The 17835-nt window shown below is 49.9% G+C and overlaps 1 protein-coding gene across 2 annotated transcripts in view; it reads right to left on the reverse strand.

Moving 5' to 3' along the window:
• Positions 1–17405, reverse strand: part of CNTFR (ciliary neurotrophic factor receptor) — a 545676-nt gene extending 528271 nt beyond the window's left edge. The window contains exon 1 of one of the 2 annotated variants that reach the window (XM_061613148.1): positions 17166–17405. The gene's annotated coding sequence lies outside the window, so the exon portion shown is untranslated. Of the gene's footprint in view, positions 1–15604; positions 15727–17165 lie in introns of those variants that run through there. The other variant, XM_061613142.1, reaches the window with a different exon arrangement.
• Positions 17406–17835: the final 430 nt, after the last annotated feature.

The following is a 17835-nucleotide window of genomic DNA, read 5'->3' on the forward strand; positions in this document are numbered from 1 at the left end:
ACTTCAGAATTTCTCTCCAAACCGGGACAAAGTAGCTAATAAAAACAGACAAAAATGCAATTAAAATACAATAATACAATATAACACCACCACACAGTTTTAACCCACATCCCTTCCAATCAAACACCAGAGCAGAATTTCTACACTGAGATGACAAAGATCGATAAAGGTCATGGGTAACATTTGCATACATGAATACCCAACTCCATAACCCTGGATTGTCTGTCTCAGTCATTTCATGTAGAAGCTGAAAAGCGCAGTGGATGAAATGGAATGCTGCAGGATGTATAAGCCAAAGGCTAAACAGTCTAGAATGGGCCCCCCACCCCATGCACCACCTTCTGAAACTCATCCTCCGGGAAGGACTGGAGCCACCACAAAACAGTCCCGCCAATTCTTATCCAGGCAAAATGGCTCATAAGAATACCATGGAACGCCAAGCAGAAGCAACAGAAACACAGTCTCCCCACCCTCTTCTTGGGAGAGATCATGAACCAGATGCGGAGGGATCAAAATAATCAGTTTCATCCAGAAATTATTGGAGATGGCTCACAACCATCCACTCAATTTTTTTTGTTATGTGCCTTCAAGTCGACTACGACTTAAGACGGCCCTATGAATCAGTGACCTCCAGTAGCATCTGTCGTGAACCACCCTGTTCAGATCTTGTAAGTTCAGGTCTGTGGCTTCCTTTACGGAATCAATCCATCTCTTGTTTGGCCTTCCTCTTTTTCTACTCCCTTCTGTTTTTCCCAGCATGATTGTCTTTTCTAGTGAATCATGCCTTCGCATGATGTGTCCAAAGTATGAGTTTCATCATTTTAGCTTCTAGTGATAATTCTGGTTTAATTTGTTTTAACACCCAATTATTTGTCTTTTTCACAGTCCATGGTATGCACAAAACTCATCCAACACCGTATTTCAAATGAGTTGATTTTTCTCTTATCCACTTTTTTCACTGTCCAACTTTCACATCCATACATAGAGATCGGGAATACCATGGCCTGAATGATCCTGACTTTAGTGTTCAGTGATACATCTTTGCATTTGAGGACCTTTTCTAGTTCTCTCACAGCTGCCCTCCCCAGTCCTAGCCTTCTTCTGATTTCTTGACTATTGTCTCCGTTTTGGTTAATGTGCCGAAGTATTGATAATCCTTGACAAGTTCAATGTCCTCATTGTCAACGTTAAAGTTGCTTAAATCTTCTGTTGTCATTACTTTAATCTTTTTGATGTTCAGCTGTAGTCCTGCTTTTGTGCTTTCCTCTTTCACTTCCATCAGCATACGTTTCAAATCATTACTGGTTTCTGCTAAGAGTATGGAATCGTCTGCATACCTTAAATTATTGATATTTCTCCCTCCAATTTTCACACCTCCTTCATCTCGGTCCAATCCCACTTTCCATATGATATGTTCTGCATATAGATTAAACAAATAAGGTGATACAATTCACCCCTGTCTCACACCTTTCCGATGGGGAACCAATTGGTTTCTCCATATTCTGTCCTTACAGTAGCCTCTTGTGCAGAGTACAGGTTGCGCATCAGGACAATCAGATGCTGTGGCACCTCCATTTCTTTTAAAGCATTCCATAGTTTTTCATGATCTACACAGTCAAAGGCTTTGCTGTAATCTATAAAGCACATGGTGATTTCCTTCTGAAATTCCTTGGTCCATTCCATTATCCAATGTATGTTTGCGATATGATATCTTGTACCTCTTCCCTTTCTAAATCCAGCTTGGACATGTGGCATTTCTCGCTCCATATATGGTAAGAGCCTTCGTTGTAGAATCTTGAGCATTACTTTACTTGCATGGGATATTAAGGCAATAGTTACTGCATTCTCTGGGATCCTCTTCCTTTGGAATTGGGATGTATATTGAATGTTTCCAGTCTGTGGGCCATTGTTTTCTTTTCCATATTTGTTGACAATTTTTTTGTCAAAATTTGGACAGATTCAGTCTCAGTAACTTGTAGCAACTCTGTTGGTATGCCATCTGTTGCTGGTGATTTGTTTCTTCCAAGAATTTTAAGAGCAGCTTTCACCTCACATTGTAAAATTTCTGGTTCTTCATGACACCGTTCCTCCATGAATGAATCTGTCACATGGCATCTCTTTTATAGAGTTCTTCAGTGTATTGCTTTCGTCCATTTAAAACACTGTTGTCAATCTCTGATGCCACAAAGTGTTTGCAACCCTTCCAATGTGTCTTTTAAAAAAATAATTTAAAATTGGCCATACCCACTTTGACATGCAGTCCACAATGGGTTGAGCATGGGTCAAACGCCATTCTCAGCGCACGCACACACAAACGCACAGAGGCCAGCCACAGCTGCTCTAAGCAAGCCTAGGTTAGAGCCAAAACAAGCCTTTCTCCACTGTGGGTCTAGACCAGCTTTCATGGGCCTGGTGCCCCCCCCCTTGGATGTTTTGACTGCAACTCCCATTAGCCACAGACATTAGCATGGGGAAAGGATACTGGGGCTGATGGGATTTGTAGTCCAAAACATCCAAGGGAGATCAGGTTAGGGAAGACCTTCCCACCCATTTCATATGCCCCATAAACACCACTCCAGTCTCCACGGCCCTAGATACACACGCACAAAAAAACCAGTGCCCAACTTAAGAGGGTAAAAGGCAGCTCAACACTGCACATCCCGAACTCACGGGTGGCTTTCCAAGTCAGAGCTGCCAATGCAAAGTCTAAGAAAAAACAAAGAACAGGGGTTCTCTCCTGGTCTAATCAGTTTCTTAGGACAGCTCGCTGAGCAGCGGGGAAGGGAGGGGTGCTTGGCTGGGGATCAGATTCCCTCCTGCCATATATTTGAGCCTCCTCACAAGGCAGAGAGAAGAGATGCAGTAGCTATGGCAAAGGATCCAATCCCTCATATAACACAGAGATACTGAAGAAGCTGAACCATTTAGAAATGCAGCTGGAAAAATCCCCGCCTGGAACCCAAACATCTGCTCGCTGCAAGGACGGACCAGCGGCTCTGCCAACAGAGGGAAGCCTAACCCAACAAGCACCTGGGAAATAGTGGGGGGGGAGGGAATAATATTAACAAATAATAAAGGAGATGCTGGGCAGCATCAATACTCACGAAAAATAAATATTGAAACTGACCCTGAACCATTATCCCTCGCCTGTCTCAAACACTCTTCTTGGCAACAAGAAGACCGGGGGGGGGGACAGGGGGGAGGAGAGATAAAGTATATATTAATACACAGTGGGTGTCTGCATCCTCACAGAATAGATGCCCAGCATTCAGAGATTCAGAATGGGGTTTTATGAACAGAAGGGAACAGTTTTAAGGCCCATTTCAGGAGGAAGCACAGCAAGAGCAGGCATCTGCCTATACCACACATAGCAGATGCCAAAGGAGGCTGAGGGAGAAGCAACCAGGAAGAAGGGGGGATGACTATCCCAGGTCCTCACACTGCTGTTGCTGACGCCCTTACTCAGAATGAGAGTAAGGCCTCATCTAAGGCCCTCCTCCGAGCTCCGACTCACAGAGAAGCTCGGAGGGTAGTAACAAGATCTAGGGCCTTTTCAGTGGTTGCCCCCGATTTATGGAATAGTCTTCCCGATGAGGTGCGCCTGGCGCCTACACTTTTATCTTTTCAGCGCCAGGTTAAACCCTTTTTATTCTCCCAGGCATTTTAATCTATTTGTGTTTTTAATCTATATCAGGTTGTTTACTTGTTTAATAATGTATACTTTGTTGTTTTTGTGATTTTATTGTATTTATCCATGTTGTGCACCGCCCTGAGAGCCCTCGGGCTGTGGGCGGTATATAAATCGAATAAAATGAATAAAATAAATAAACGCTGTTGTTGGAATGGTCCTTCGCACGTCCCTCTGAAATGAATGGGAGATGCCCAAGAGCACTATGGTCTGTATCAAATGCTAGTCCCTACTCAGAGCAGAAATTGATGGACCTAAGTCTTGAGTAGGACTGCCGACAGCCCTATGTGCTCTTACGCATCTGCCATTCGTTTCAATGGGGGATGCACAGGACAACAGCAGCAGTTTCACTCAGAAAGCTATCCTTGGTACATGTTTTGAAGCCAAGAAGTCCAGCTCACATTCAGGCACTAACATAAGAACATAAGCAGAGTGTGCTGGATCAGGCCAATGGGCCATCTAGTCCAGCATCCTGTTCTCACAGTGGCCAACCAGGTGCCCCAATGGGAAGCCACAAGCAAGCAGGACCTGAGCGCAAAAGCAGCTCTCCTCTCCTGAGGTTTCCGGCAACTGGTATTTGGAAGCATGCTGCCTTCGACCGTGGGGTCAGAGCATAGCTACTGTGGCAAGTAGCTATGGAGAGCATTTTCCTCCACAAAGTTGTCTCATCCTCTTTTAAAGCCCTCCAAGTTGGTGGCCATCGCTGCCTCTTGTGGGAGCAAATTCCACAGTTGCACTACGCGCTGTGTGAAGAATTACTTTTCTTTTGCCTGTCCTGAATCTTCCAACATTCATATGATATAGCGGCCTTGATTTGTTGCAGCTTCTGGGACTGGCGGGGGAGAGGAGATGCTCATTCATATTTGGGCGTGGGAGCCAGTGACTCTTGAATCAGTCACATCAGCAGCAGTCCAGGCAGGGGACTAACATCCCACTCTGTCTGCTTCTATGCATTTGAAATTTACTGCAAGACACCATGAAGGTCAGTCAGTAGGCTGCCTCTCTTTTTAAAAATGAACCGAGGCTCCTCAAATGTTTAGCCCCAGCACCCATTTCTGTGCAAAAGGCTCAGGCCCACAGCCCATGCAGCCTTTCCTCTAGCAACACCACCAGCCTCAAACACATTAAGAAAGGGCATGATCCAGGCCAATCCATTCCCCGCAGCAGACACATTCTCAGAGTCCACGAATGCAGCAAAAGTCTCAAAACAGATGATGGCGATTAATATTCATTTCTACCCCATCCTTCCTTCCAGAGAAACCCAAAGTAGCAATCAAGGGAGAGCACCTGCTTTGCATGCAGAAGGTCCCATGTTCAGTCCCAGCAGCAACTCCAAGTAGGCTAGGAATGCCCTCTGCCTGAAAGCCTGGAGAGCTGCTGCCAGTCAGTGCAGACAACACTGAGGTAGATGGCCTGATGGCCTGACTCAACACAAGGCAGCTCCCTGTAGTGCTACCACCAATAAAGCAGCAAGATACCATTTTTTACAAAATTAAAAACTTTTTAATAATACATTCAACACACAGATCCTCAGAGCTGCTCATTCCAAGGTTGTCAGGAGCAGCATATGTGCTTGCGTATGAAGTAGACGTGCTTGTATTTAAAGCCCTAACCTGGCAGCCAGAGGCTGCAAGCAATTCCAGGCAACTGCAGGCAGGCGAGTGCAGAAGAAATGACGCTCTCCGCCTCTCTCTGACAGCCCCTGAACGCTAGTAAATCTTTGTTTTCCCCAGACAAGTAATTTTTGTGGGCTTATTTCCAAGGTTGCCTTGATATATTCAAAATACAGAGCGAAATCAATAATAATAACGCTGTTCCTCCCACCCCAAAAAGGGTTTTATTGCTGGGAGGTCATCCTTTCGAAGAAAGGGGGCAAAGTCATCCCTTTCCCCATGTTATCTTCTTGCTATGGAGGAAGATTTAACTTAAGATTTGTATCCACATTGTTCAGAAGAAGTCAGTTACCCTCCACCTGACCCCACCCCCCAGCAAAAGGAAGACACAGAATAGTTGGAAGGAAACACTTCATTAAATATATAATTAGCCTTTGGAACTCAAGGCTACAAGTTCACATTGTTTTATAAAAGCTTTCCTCAATTAGTGGCTACCAGCCATGATAGCCAGTAAGGGAACCCTTTTGTGCGCAAGCAGCATGTCCTGGCTAGCAGATGCTAAAGATTAGCCGCAGGCCATACTGCTTGTGAACGCCCTGAAGCACCTCCCCAGCTGCCACTGAGGAAGCTGTGCAGTGCAGAGTTCAAGGGCGATTAGTCTGATCAAGCAATTATATTTTTTTTAAAAAAGCAAGTATTAGGTGAACTGCAGACCCCCCCCCCCCCGCGTCGGGCCTTTGCTGCCTTTCATCAGTTACTGAAGACAGTTTTATTCCAACAAGCTTTCATTGCATATGAGAGAAACCATCTTATGTTTGATTTCAGCTGCTGGTCTTGTCTTCTTGGTTAGTAGTTTTACACTGGTATTTTTAAGAAATGGACATTTTAAATGTTGCCAGTCACTCTGAACAATGCTTCTGCACCGGAAGGGTGGAAAATAAATATATTTTAATAAATAAAACACTGGGGGAAACAAAGCAGACTTTTACAGAGAAAGCGTCGATCATCTCCACTTCCGAGTTATTTTGAAAAGCTGGGGAAGAATCTGCCATCTCACCATGAAAAGGATTATTTCCCCGCACACGCTTGTTTCATTACCAACACTTGGACTTCCACGGCTCAACTTCCCTGCCGAGACAGGGAAGTGTCACTGCACACCTGTGGAAACACACCTGGTGACTCCACAAGGTCTCTGCCGAACTATAAGACAAAGACAAATCCTGGGTTCAAACTCCAGGGAAGAGAGTATTTCTCCAGCCTCACAATCTCACTCTGCCGGCTCAAAAGCTTCCTGCTCTTAGGACAACAGGGCTGTTTTGCATCCTCTCCCCACCACCACCACCACCAAAAAAAGAAAAACCTCACCCACCTCCAACCAGCGACACATTCAAATCCTCCCAAATAAGTCAAGCAGGACTTCTGCCACCTACTGCCAGCTTGCAGAATTACAGCCTTGCATCTCAAGTAAAGGTGTCCTCGCTCATCAGAGCCAAGAACTTCCAAAAAATAAAAGGTGCTGGCAAGCCCTATAAAAGGGTGAGCTCTCAGTATTCAGACCCAGAAGCTCCTGCGCTCGTATGCCGTTTCCCACAGGATTTGCACACATTTTTGACATGAAGGGCACAAGCCCCTGGTGTGCTGGGTGACGCACCTAGCCCTATCAGCTCTCTGCAAGGGGCCTTTGTACCAGTCCAAGGATGCAGATCAAATGCAGCAAAGGCACTCCAGCTCTTGCACAGGTCAGAAGGGAAGGAGCAAAACTCGGCACAACCCTGAACACGACAGAGACACAGGAGGGGATGCCCCTTTGCCAATGCTAACATCCCAGCCACAAGACACAAAGGACACTGGCCTCAACAGCCCCCAAGAACACCGGCAAGCACACTGAGGCAAAGCTCAGCCTCACACTGGCATCATCGAGTACTGCCAGATGCCACCACATGCCCACAGGCCACAAAAGAAAGACTGGCCAAAGGCTTGAGCAAGGGAAAAGCACTGAATGGCACACACTTACCCCAAACCAGGCTATCACATGATGCCAAGGCGCTTGCACCAGTGCAAGACCGGGCACCCGGCATCAGCCTCCTGCTGTGGGCAAATCACAGAATTAGGGAGACTACCAATGAGCAAGCAAGTTCCATGAGGACCAGCAGCTTGCCCTGCCAATTCTTTTTAGCTGTTTAGTTTCATTTCAAGTGTTTACATGCCACCCTTTAATCAAGTTCTCAGGGCAGCTTGCAACAGTGAGAAATGTTTATCCAATGAGCAAGTTACAATTTTACAGAAATACTAATTCATAAACATAAACCTGAAGGGCTGACAAAGTTATCAGGTGCTAAACCCTTCCAAGCCTGTCATTCAATGTCTGAGTGACTTCCTAGTCACTTTCTTTTTTAAAATGATTCACAGTTTATTTGCAATGTAACAGTAGAATAAAATTAATCCCCTCCCCCCAAAAACCCTTTGGTCCATAATAAAATCACTCCCTTCCCCAGCCATGCAATGCTTTCTCATAAAACTGTGCCCCCCACTCTTCAAATGCCTTTCCACCCTCCCAGATCCCTGACCTCAAGACACCCAAACCATTTAAGTCGTGCTTTCACTACGTTGTCAAATAAGTAAAAAGACTGGAGTGAATGAAAGAAAGAATCAGGGGGGGAATTTTCCCCAGGAAATCAGAGGGGTTCAGAAACCCTCCAAGTTCTCACTGAGGGCTCCACCAAGGCCGCCCTGGCAGAGATCTGGCTCAATAGTTCTTTGGCTAGTCAGAACACACCCCACATTTGTACCCTGCTATAGCTCACACCCACAAACCTAGAGGGGGAAAAGTCAGTCCCCGTAAGGAAAGCTGCACAAGACGGAGAAGATGAGAACCACCCCAGTCCAAATAGCTGCAGCCTCTGTCCAGTGACTCCCAGACAAATTTAAGACACACCAGCAATGGGCATGTCAGGAAGGAAAATGGGTAACAGGCAGGGCTTCTTCACACATTACAAGTTATGTCCACAGGACTCTTGGGCCTGAAGAGCAGCATCCACGCATTCTCATCAGACTCTGGCTAACTGGCACCATTTGCAGGTGGTCAGCGAATCTAATACCCTGGTGGTTGCAACACAAGCGATGCAAAGGCTACGCTCTCCAACACAGATGATCTCTGCATGAATAGAAGCGGAGGGGGTGTTGACATGTCCACCGTCTTAATCGACTCCAAAAGGGTTCAACACTGAGAGCATACGCAACTGAGGCAATAGTAATCCATTTGGGAGTAAGATGCATCTCGCTGTTTTCAGGGAATCCTGGACTCCATTACTAGGCGCTCTTCGAATAGGTGAAAGAAGGAATGTATGGAACAGCATTATACAATCTGATCAAGACTGTGGGTCCATCTTTGCTAGTGCTGGCTATAAGCTCTCTACGGTCTTGGGCAGAGGCCTTGCCCGCCACCTGGCGCCCAGAGATCCTTCAACTGGAGATGCCAGAGGTGGATCATGGGACCTTTAACATACAAAACAGGTGCTCTACCACTGAGTTATGAGCTAGAAGCTGCTTCCTTTCTTTGGTTGCATGAATGTAACCAGTTGCCTACACATACTGTACATGGATTTCCATGATCATTTGCTCTGTGTGTGTCCCACCTCTGCCATGCCCTACACGTGGCCTTGGGCATGCCACTAGCCTACCCTGATGCTTCACCTTCTCAGAAATGGGAATGACGGGAACCTGTCTCACAGGGTTGTTTAAAATAAAATCTGTCAAGCATTCTTAAAGTTATTAACGGAACACAATCGTTCCAGGCTTGCTGCTCCATTAATTCAAAATTCATGTGATCAGTACACAACATTCTGGAATCCCTTAATTGCTCAAATTTTGTTTTATTCATGAGCGATAATTTAAGTTTAAAGATCCCTTGAGCTACTTAGTTTTTGTCTATTTAGAGCCACGGTCCAGAGGCTCCACATGGCACGTAAAACTCCGTATGGGTCGAGGTTTCCCATCCTCTTCCAAGCAGGTGAGAACTGTCCCTGTGAGCCGTGGGGAATCCCTATGGAGCAGCTCCTTTCATAAAGCACAATGGAAATCCCTCCACACTCGGGGGGGGGGGGAAGGATTTGGATCACAGCCCATGAAGTGAAGACCCACAGTGCCGCTTTGCAAACCCCACCGAAATGCAATGGGAGCATTGCAATGGGGTTTGCAAAAGAGGACTGCCCAGCAGACTGTGCCCTCCTTAGATTTGTTTTCTAAAAATGTGCCAAGTCTTGTTGTTGTTATGTGCCTCCAAGTCGCCTTTGACTTATGGCGACCCCATGAATCAGCAACCTCCAAGAGCATCTGTCATGAACCACCCTGTTCAGATTAAAACTTCCTTAAAGTGCAGCTTTTTCAAGTGTGAACAATCCACAAAATCAATGCTGATATGCAAACTGTAATACTGAGAAGTAAATTTTTAACACAGCACAAGAAAACTTTAACAGCAGCACACCCGGTTTGAAAAAGATGTGCACTTAGATGGTCAAGGCAACCCTCTTAGGGCACCACCTGCTGGAATGTCTCCAGCACAAACCCCCTCGTGAACATTAGTCAGTCACTGAGCAACAAAGAGAGCAAATAAAACACTGAATGAGAGCTGCATATGAGGAAAAACCCCTTTGTTTTGAGAGGACTCACTTTGGCAGAGTTCCTAGTCAATCCTGCCTTGTTACTAGTCACAAGCTCATTCGCTAGAGTGTAGAGTACCAGGTGACTAGGTCTCATTACATTTGTGACACATGCCATCTCAGCCTCTTATTGCAACTCACTCTGTATTACATAAGCACAAATGCACTATTTTCTCAGCAGTTGCAATACAAGTTAAGTAATACGAATTAAGGACAGGCTTCCAAGTGACTAATTCATATTCACACACACACACACACACACACACACACAAAACATCTATGAGGTACACACATGGAGGCATCCCAACCAAAATTCAACTAAAAGGGCTTAGATGTTCAGTCACCAACCTGATGGTTCAAATCTGTAGCAATTACGAATAAAGGAGCCCGGAAACAAGTTGCCCCGATATGCAGAGCCCCAACCTCTTTGACACCCAAAGCCAGTCAAAGGGTTACTCTTTCCCCTAGCTTCAGATAATTATCCACTGTGATGGGGAGAAAAGAGGGATTGCTTAATTTTCATGGATTCCTGCCATCTACCCCAGAGAAGCAGGATCCTATGGAACGCTCTTTATTAGCCAAAGTCGTTGTTTACTGGGCACAGGGAGCACATGCCAAACACTGCAAATTCTGGGAGTTCCCTGCTGCTCATACGACTCTGCAGGATGAAAAAATCCACTGAAAGTAGCAGACCTACACACACAAATCTCAGATCAGGCCTTCCAAACATGCTACTTCAAGAAATTACTCATTCAGTCTATTTGTCTCTTGGTTTTGCAACACACTACATTGCCATCACGCTCTCAAGACTTCTCAGAAACCACAGTAGCTGGAATCAAACTCTCGTTTGAGAAAAGTAGGAGAAAGCAAAGAAGCTGGGACTCTCGAGGTTTCGAGTGCCGTTGCAGAAGCTTCCAAGCTACCCTGGAATATTAAAAAGCCTCCTGAGAACAGAGAACCCACCACATGGCTCCGCATCCCATGAACTGTTTCTGCAGCGTTATAAACCGCAGGATGTGCCGAAAGTCAATCAAAGTGAGCCCCCCCCCCGGCACCCACACCGCAGCTCTTGCAGTTCCGATAATTGAGAAAACAATTACCCACGGCAACCCATTTGAAGATACAGCCAGCCAATCCTGTTGCCAAGCCCATCAGGGCGAGACTCGTGCCATTCCAACCCAACATCCACATGGCCCAAGGCACCCTGATGGCAAGCCTGCCTTATACTCACACACACACACAACCCACCATTATATGAACAATAGACACAAACTGACATCGCACCGGGAGCCGTGGCCAGCAATGGATCCCCACCCAACACCAAAAGTATTTTGAGATTTAAGAAGCCATTGGATATACCAGATTCCTAGCACTACTTGCTGGACGTGTGAGAGACACCCTAGGCGATGTGGGGTCGGGGTCAAATTTATTTATTTAAAATATCTATACCCCGCCCTTTTTCCGAGGAACTCAGGGCGGCTTACATTAAAACATTAAAACAGCAATAATTAATAAACATGATATTCAGCTTAAGCAATTTAAAATGGAATTAAATAAACATAAGTTAAAACTAACTACATTGGTTAAAAGCCCGTCTAAATAGAACAGTCTTCACCTGTGCATGAAAATTTGATAATGAGGAAGCCAACCGGACCTCAATAGGGAGAGAGTTCCACAGTCTAGGGGCGGCCACCGAAAAAGCCCTGTTCTGTGTCTCTGCAAGATGTACTTGCAGGAAAGAAGGGGTAATGAGTAGGGTCTCGCTGGAGGATCTTACAGTCCGAGCAGGTTCATAGAGGGAGAGGCGCTCTGACAGATAGCCTGGACCTAAGCCGTATAAGGCTTTATAGGTCAAAACCAGCACCTTGAATTGTGCCCGGAAACAAATGGGCAACCAGTGGAGCTGATACAACAGCGGGGTTGTATGTTCTCTATATCCCGCCTCAGTTAACATCCTGGCTGCAGCTCTTTGTACCAATTTCAGTTTCCGAGCAGTCTTCAGAGGCAGCCCCACGTAGAGCGCATTACAGTAGTCTAATCGGGACGTAACTAAGGCATGTGTCACCGTGGTCAAGTCTGACTGGTCAAGGAATGGGCGCAGTTGGCACACCAATCTTAATTGAGCGAAAGCACTCCTAGCCACAGCCGAGACCTGTGCCTCCAAGGTCAGAGCCGAGTCCAGGAGCACTCCCAAACTGCGAACCTGTGATTTCAGGGGGAGTGTAACCCCATCCAGCACAAGTTGAATTCCTATTCCCTGCTCCGCCTTCCGACTGACAAGGAGCACCTCTGTCTTGTCAGGATTTAATTTCAGCTTGTTCGCTCCCATCCAGTCCATCACTGATACCAGGCATCGGTTGAGAACCTGGACGGCTTCCTTGGTTTCATCAGGTGGAAAGGAGAGATAGAGTTGGGTGTCATCTGCATATTGGTGGCACCGAACCCCAAAACTCCGGATAACCTCTCCCAGCGGTTTCATGTAGATATTAAATAACATGGGGGACAAAACTGAACCCTGTGGGACCCCATAGGTCAATGGCCAGGTGGTCGAACAGGAGTCCCCCATAACCACCTTCTGGGTTCGTTCCTCCAGGAAGGACCGGAGCCACCGTATTACCGTGCCTCCAAGTCCCATCCCAGCGAGGCGGCCCAGAAGGATACCATGGTCGATGGTATCGAAAGCAGCTGAGAGATCCAGTAAAAACAACAGGGACACACTCCCCCTGTCCAGCTCTCTGCGAAGGTCATCCACCAAGGCGACCAAGGCCGTCTCAGTTCCACAACCTGGCCTGAAACCAGATTGAGCTGGATCTAGATAGTCCGTCTCATCCAAAAATCCCTGGAGCTGAGCAGTCACCACCCGCTCTATTATCTTGCCAAGAAAAGGAATATTAGATACTGGGCGGTAATTACCTAATCAAGAGGTTCCTTCCAAAATTCTGCACTGTTTGATTATATGAAAGACTGCCAAAGGCCTTCTGCTAGGAGAAGATGACTCTAGAGTTGTCCAACATGTTTCTGCTTTGGGATTTAACCCTTTCATACAACCCAGAGAAAATCCAATGGAAGAACAGGTCCCCAGCACCTCCTCACAAGCACCAGTTCATTGCAAGTTACCAAACAAGAACATTTAACATTAAGGGTCAGCAGAGTTCAGAGTTTGAATGCAAGCCCCAACATTTCTGCTCTTTTCAAAACAGTGGCCGCTACAACCGTTAAGACAAGACATTTGCTCTTCAGACAGAGCACTCCCCCTCCAGTTCTCCTTCCTGCCCCCACCCCAACACACAAATCACAGTCCCCGGCAGACGCTGGAAGAGGAATCCCAAGGGCTGCATAGAAATTCACTTGCGAACACAGCCTCGACAGGCGCAAAGGGAAGCAGCGAGGCAGAGAGCAGACTGTTGCAGAAGGCAAGATATACCTGAAGAGTCTGCGGGAGTGTCACAATCAGAGCAGACGCAGACAACCAAACTGGTCTACCAGATGTTGACCAAGCCCTCTCGATCTCTGTCCATCGCTTAAAAAGGTAATTTATTGATTGGATTTCTCACCTGCCCTTCATCACACGGCAGACCCCAACAATAATGTAATATTTAAAAAGCAATTGAAACCATTGACATCAGAGGAGTGGCTCCCCAAGATGCAAAATGCTCTTTTGCAATCAGGTATGGATTCTCTCTCTCCCCTCCCAGAAACTTGGAGAAGACTGCAGTTTCAAGAAAGGTGTGTGGGGTTTTTTTTGGGGGGGGGGCGGGGAAGGCAGGGAAACAAAATCCAAGAAAGGCAATTTCTCTGTTCATATGCATTTTTCCTCCCAAAACATTTCTGCAAAACTAACAGCTGGAGGGGAGATGTTTGCTGCACTTTGTAACAACTAGGAAACTAGCTTTTAACCCGACTCCCGCTGGGATTTCGGGATGCCGATTCCAAAGGATCCCAAGGGTCCCTTCCTTCTCCCACCTTCAGGTCTGTGACTGGGCACAGCAGACAATGGGGGAAAAAGACAGCCCCGTTCAGTCCCACCCTCCAGAACCACAAATAAAAAGAGCTCCCTTGACCCACAAGCAAGAGTTGTACCTCCCAACCTCAGAAAGATCATGTCAGATGTTTGAAACTCTGGGGCAGCAAATAACGGCCAGTTCGACTTGTGCCGATACTTCTTTATACTTTACAAATCCCAGTGTTCAGCAGTTTCCAATTCTCTTGACAGGAGAACCTACTGGGGGAGCTTTGGAAGGGATCAGTCCGGCTAGATACCCCCTTCCCAAAATCTGCCCCATTGTTTCGCTTCTGCCCTCTCAGTACCTACCCAGAGAGGCAAGCTTAGCAAGACCCACATATGCACGTACCAAGAAAATACTCTTATGTCCTTATTGAAGAATCTACACCAGGGCGGGAAAGCATGCTTGTGCAAACATCTGAGTTCTTGCAAATTTTACAAGGAGCCTTTGCAGAAGGGGGGGGGGAATTGGAAATCAAGACTGTAGGAGGGTGAACATATTGACATTTTTCATGGGCAGGGAGGTAGCTAGGGTGGAGAGCAGATGGTTCTTTTCATAGCCCCCCCCCAAAAAAAATGAACTGGGGGTGGCAAGTCTGTGCAGTTATTTTTTCGACAATCATCAAGAGAGATTCTTTTTAGAAGTTGGAAAGAAACATCCAAACAGAAATAGGGAGTTGATGGGGGCAGGGAGGAGACAGCTCATGTTGCACCCACTTTTAATATGTCCCTGTTATTAACGTGAGGAGTCCCCATAAAAGTACTTTATGCTCCACACAGCTCTACTGAAAAAACAAAGTATCTGTATCCAAAGGGGAGAGCGCGAGAACGTGTCCCAAGTGGAGGAACATTCTTGGCGCCCTCTCCCGCTGCCTTGGTGCTTCTTCACACCCACCCTTTCCTCCTTGCCCAGACATTCAGGGGAGCTCAAAATTCCCCCTTTCCCAGATCAGTATTGCAAAAGATGCCATCAGCGGGGAGATTGAAGGCAACAATTGGGGGGGGGGAGAGAAGAGAAGCGTGGTGAACCTGTTGCCGTCCCCCGGCCGCAACACTGAACCCGAGAGCACATGCCGCCGCCTCCCCCCGCTTCGCCCACCACTCCGATTTCAAAGGAAGAGCCCCCTGCCCGCCCCTGCAAGAGGCTCCGAGGCGCACCCAGCTCAGCTGCTTCTCCGAGAGCCGCGGAAACCGGCGGCCGGGGCGGGGGAGGCCGGCAAGCGGGAACCAGAAAGAAGAAAAGCGGGGGGGGGGGCGCGTTTCCGCTCCGGCTTCATCAATCGGCGCCGGTTCGGGGCTCCCGTGCAAAAAGGCGGCGACGGCGCAAAGAGGGGCCCCTGACCTGCCTCTCTCTCGGCCCCCCTCCCCTCCCCTCCGAAGCCCCGGAGACGCGCTCCCACCACACCCCGCCGGCCGCCCTCGACAGCGCCGCAAAGTTTCCACTTCAAAAGCGGCAGGGGGGGGGTTGCAAAGAGAACGAGCGGAGCCCGCGGCGAAGGGCTGGGGCAGCCTCCTGTTGGCCCCGCTCACGAAACACCCAGCCCCGAACCCAACCCAAGCCGCGCGCCGCCGCCCCATCGTTGCACGGGGTCCAATCCCCCAAGAACCGCGCGCCCAGAGTCGCCCCCTCCACCCCACTCACCCCTCCTCCGCCTCCGCGGGGCTCCCGGCGAGCCAGCGCTCCGGCTGCGGCGGCTTCTACTGCTGCTCTTCGCCGGGCGGCGGCGGCGGCGTTTCTGCACCGGCTGCAAAGAGAGCGCCGGAGTGCCGGAGCCGCTCTTTTAAACTCCCCCCCCTCGCCGCCGCCCGCGCGCCCCACCCCCCATGTGACCAGCCGAGGAAACGTAGGGGGAGGGGATAAAGGAGGGGGGGCCGGGAGAGCAGCCCGGACGGGAGCCCCCCGTTGGGCACCTCCAAAACGCCATCAACCCCCTCCCCGAAAAACACCACGAAGAAAAGGCGCACCCTCCAGCCAAGCGGCACTTGTGCGTGATCCGCCGGCGGCGATCCAAGGCTCGCGGCGAACCCGTGCGCATCCAACGCCGAGGCGGGCTTGGCTTCCGAATAGGCGCTAGCTAACGCACCGCGATCCAAAGCGTGTTGGAAGCGGGAGAGCGAGCCCGGCTGAATTCGAGAGCGGCTTACTCCCGAGTAAGCGTGCAGGGCTCTTCCCTCCGCGTTCCCAACCCACACGAGGAAGCAAAAGGCACCTCCCCCTGGCGCGCGGAAGGCGGCATATCCTCGCCCAGCAGCGAAAGCACCAATCACCCACCCAAGCCGGCGGGATTTACCAAGCCAGCGTCTGCCTGCACAGCGTACTCAAGCACGCACAGTAGTCCTGCCCTGCACTTTTTTTCTGAAGTACGACCGGCCATTCCCACACATGTGCGCACAAAGATGCAGCCTAAAGGGGGAAAGGCGACATGCGTGAAAAAGCTGCCCTATCCCTTCCAAACCGGCGCCTTACCACAAAGGTCCCAAGACAGCACACGCATCTGTGGACGCGATGGCCCGGGGTGTGTGGACATGCCTGAAAGCGACGTGGCCGCACAAGGCGGAGCGACGGCGCGCGACACCGACCCCAAAGAGGCCAGCTACCTTCGGAGGGCCTGTTGGGAAGTGGGTGGGCGCCGACACGCGTCTGCACATCCACACACACTGGCAAAGAACCTGCAACGTTAGGATCGCTTAGGCAGAAGAACCAACCAAGAAGGGGCCGCCCGACGACGGCGCCGAGCACTTCTCTGCAGCACTTTGCTGCCCGCGCCGCCAAGCAAAGCGGGGCGGAGCCTCCAGCAGGGCCCCCAAGAAGGGCCCACGCGAGCAAAGGGGCCCCGCCAAGGAAGGTTCGGCAGCTCCCCAAGTCCCTCGCGGGACAGACGGCCACCGCCTGCCTCCGTCTCGTTCTCCCTCCCCCCAGCGCAAGCGACTCTCTCTCACACATGCTCCCCTCCGCCTCGCGGCACCCACGTGCGCCCGGAAGGAGGCCCCAGCGCCTCGCTTCCGCGCCCTGGGCGCGCAGCCTCGACGCCTCGCCGGACCCGCGTCTCGTGGGCAGGTCGCCGTCACGCCCAGAGGCAGGAGCCTGGCGCGCAAGACGCCCGAGGCCGCGATCCGGACCCCCTCGCCACGCAGAGAGACGCGGAACCGGGCGCGGGCGGGCGCGCAGGACTCGCGGCGGGCAGTACCCACGAGCGGCTCACCCGAGAACGACGACTCCTTCCTCACTCAGCAGCAGCTCCCACTTGCCTCAGGCCCGAGGTGCAAGGCTCGCTCGCTGCCTCCGCGGTTGCCTCCCTCGGGGCCGGCGACGCCATGACGCTCTATGCCCGCGGAGCAAGGCTCCTGCGCCGGGCCGCCAGCGCCTCCTCGCCCGCCGAGCCAGACGCAGGACTGCCTCGGAGCCGCGAGAGGACTCGCCTCCGCCTCCCGCGCGCCCCGGCATCTGGAACAAAGCCTGCGAGCTGCCAGTGAGCGGGGGGGGGCTGTCCTGGCCATTTGCAAATCAATACCGGCCTCCGGAGAAAGGCTCTTGCATTAAACATGAGCCCGGGGGAGGGGGGAGGCCGCAAAGGAGAGAGGCGGGGGGAGGAGCCTCCCCACGCCCGTACGGAGCCTGGACTGGGTGGTGCTTTCGCCAACGCAAGAGTGCCTCTGAGAACGGGAGGAGTGCCTTTCCTCCACTGCCGTGGGGCTTAAAGGGAGTGGGCTTGAGGAGAAGGAGGAAGAGGAGGGGGGCAGCTTCCAGTGGCCTCTTTGCTCTCTGCTTGTGGCAATCGATGGAGTGGGTTGGGCAGTCTGATCTGCTTAGCTTAAATGGTGGGGTGGGGGCATAATGAAACCACAAGCCGCCCAGCCCCTTGATTTTCTCCA

Source organism: Rhineura floridana, chromosome 1 (genome assembly GCF_030035675.1).
Source record: "Rhineura floridana isolate rRhiFlo1 chromosome 1, rRhiFlo1.hap2, whole genome shotgun sequence".
NCBI classification, from domain to species: Eukaryota; Metazoa; Chordata; class Lepidosauria; order Squamata; family Rhineuridae; genus Rhineura; species Rhineura floridana.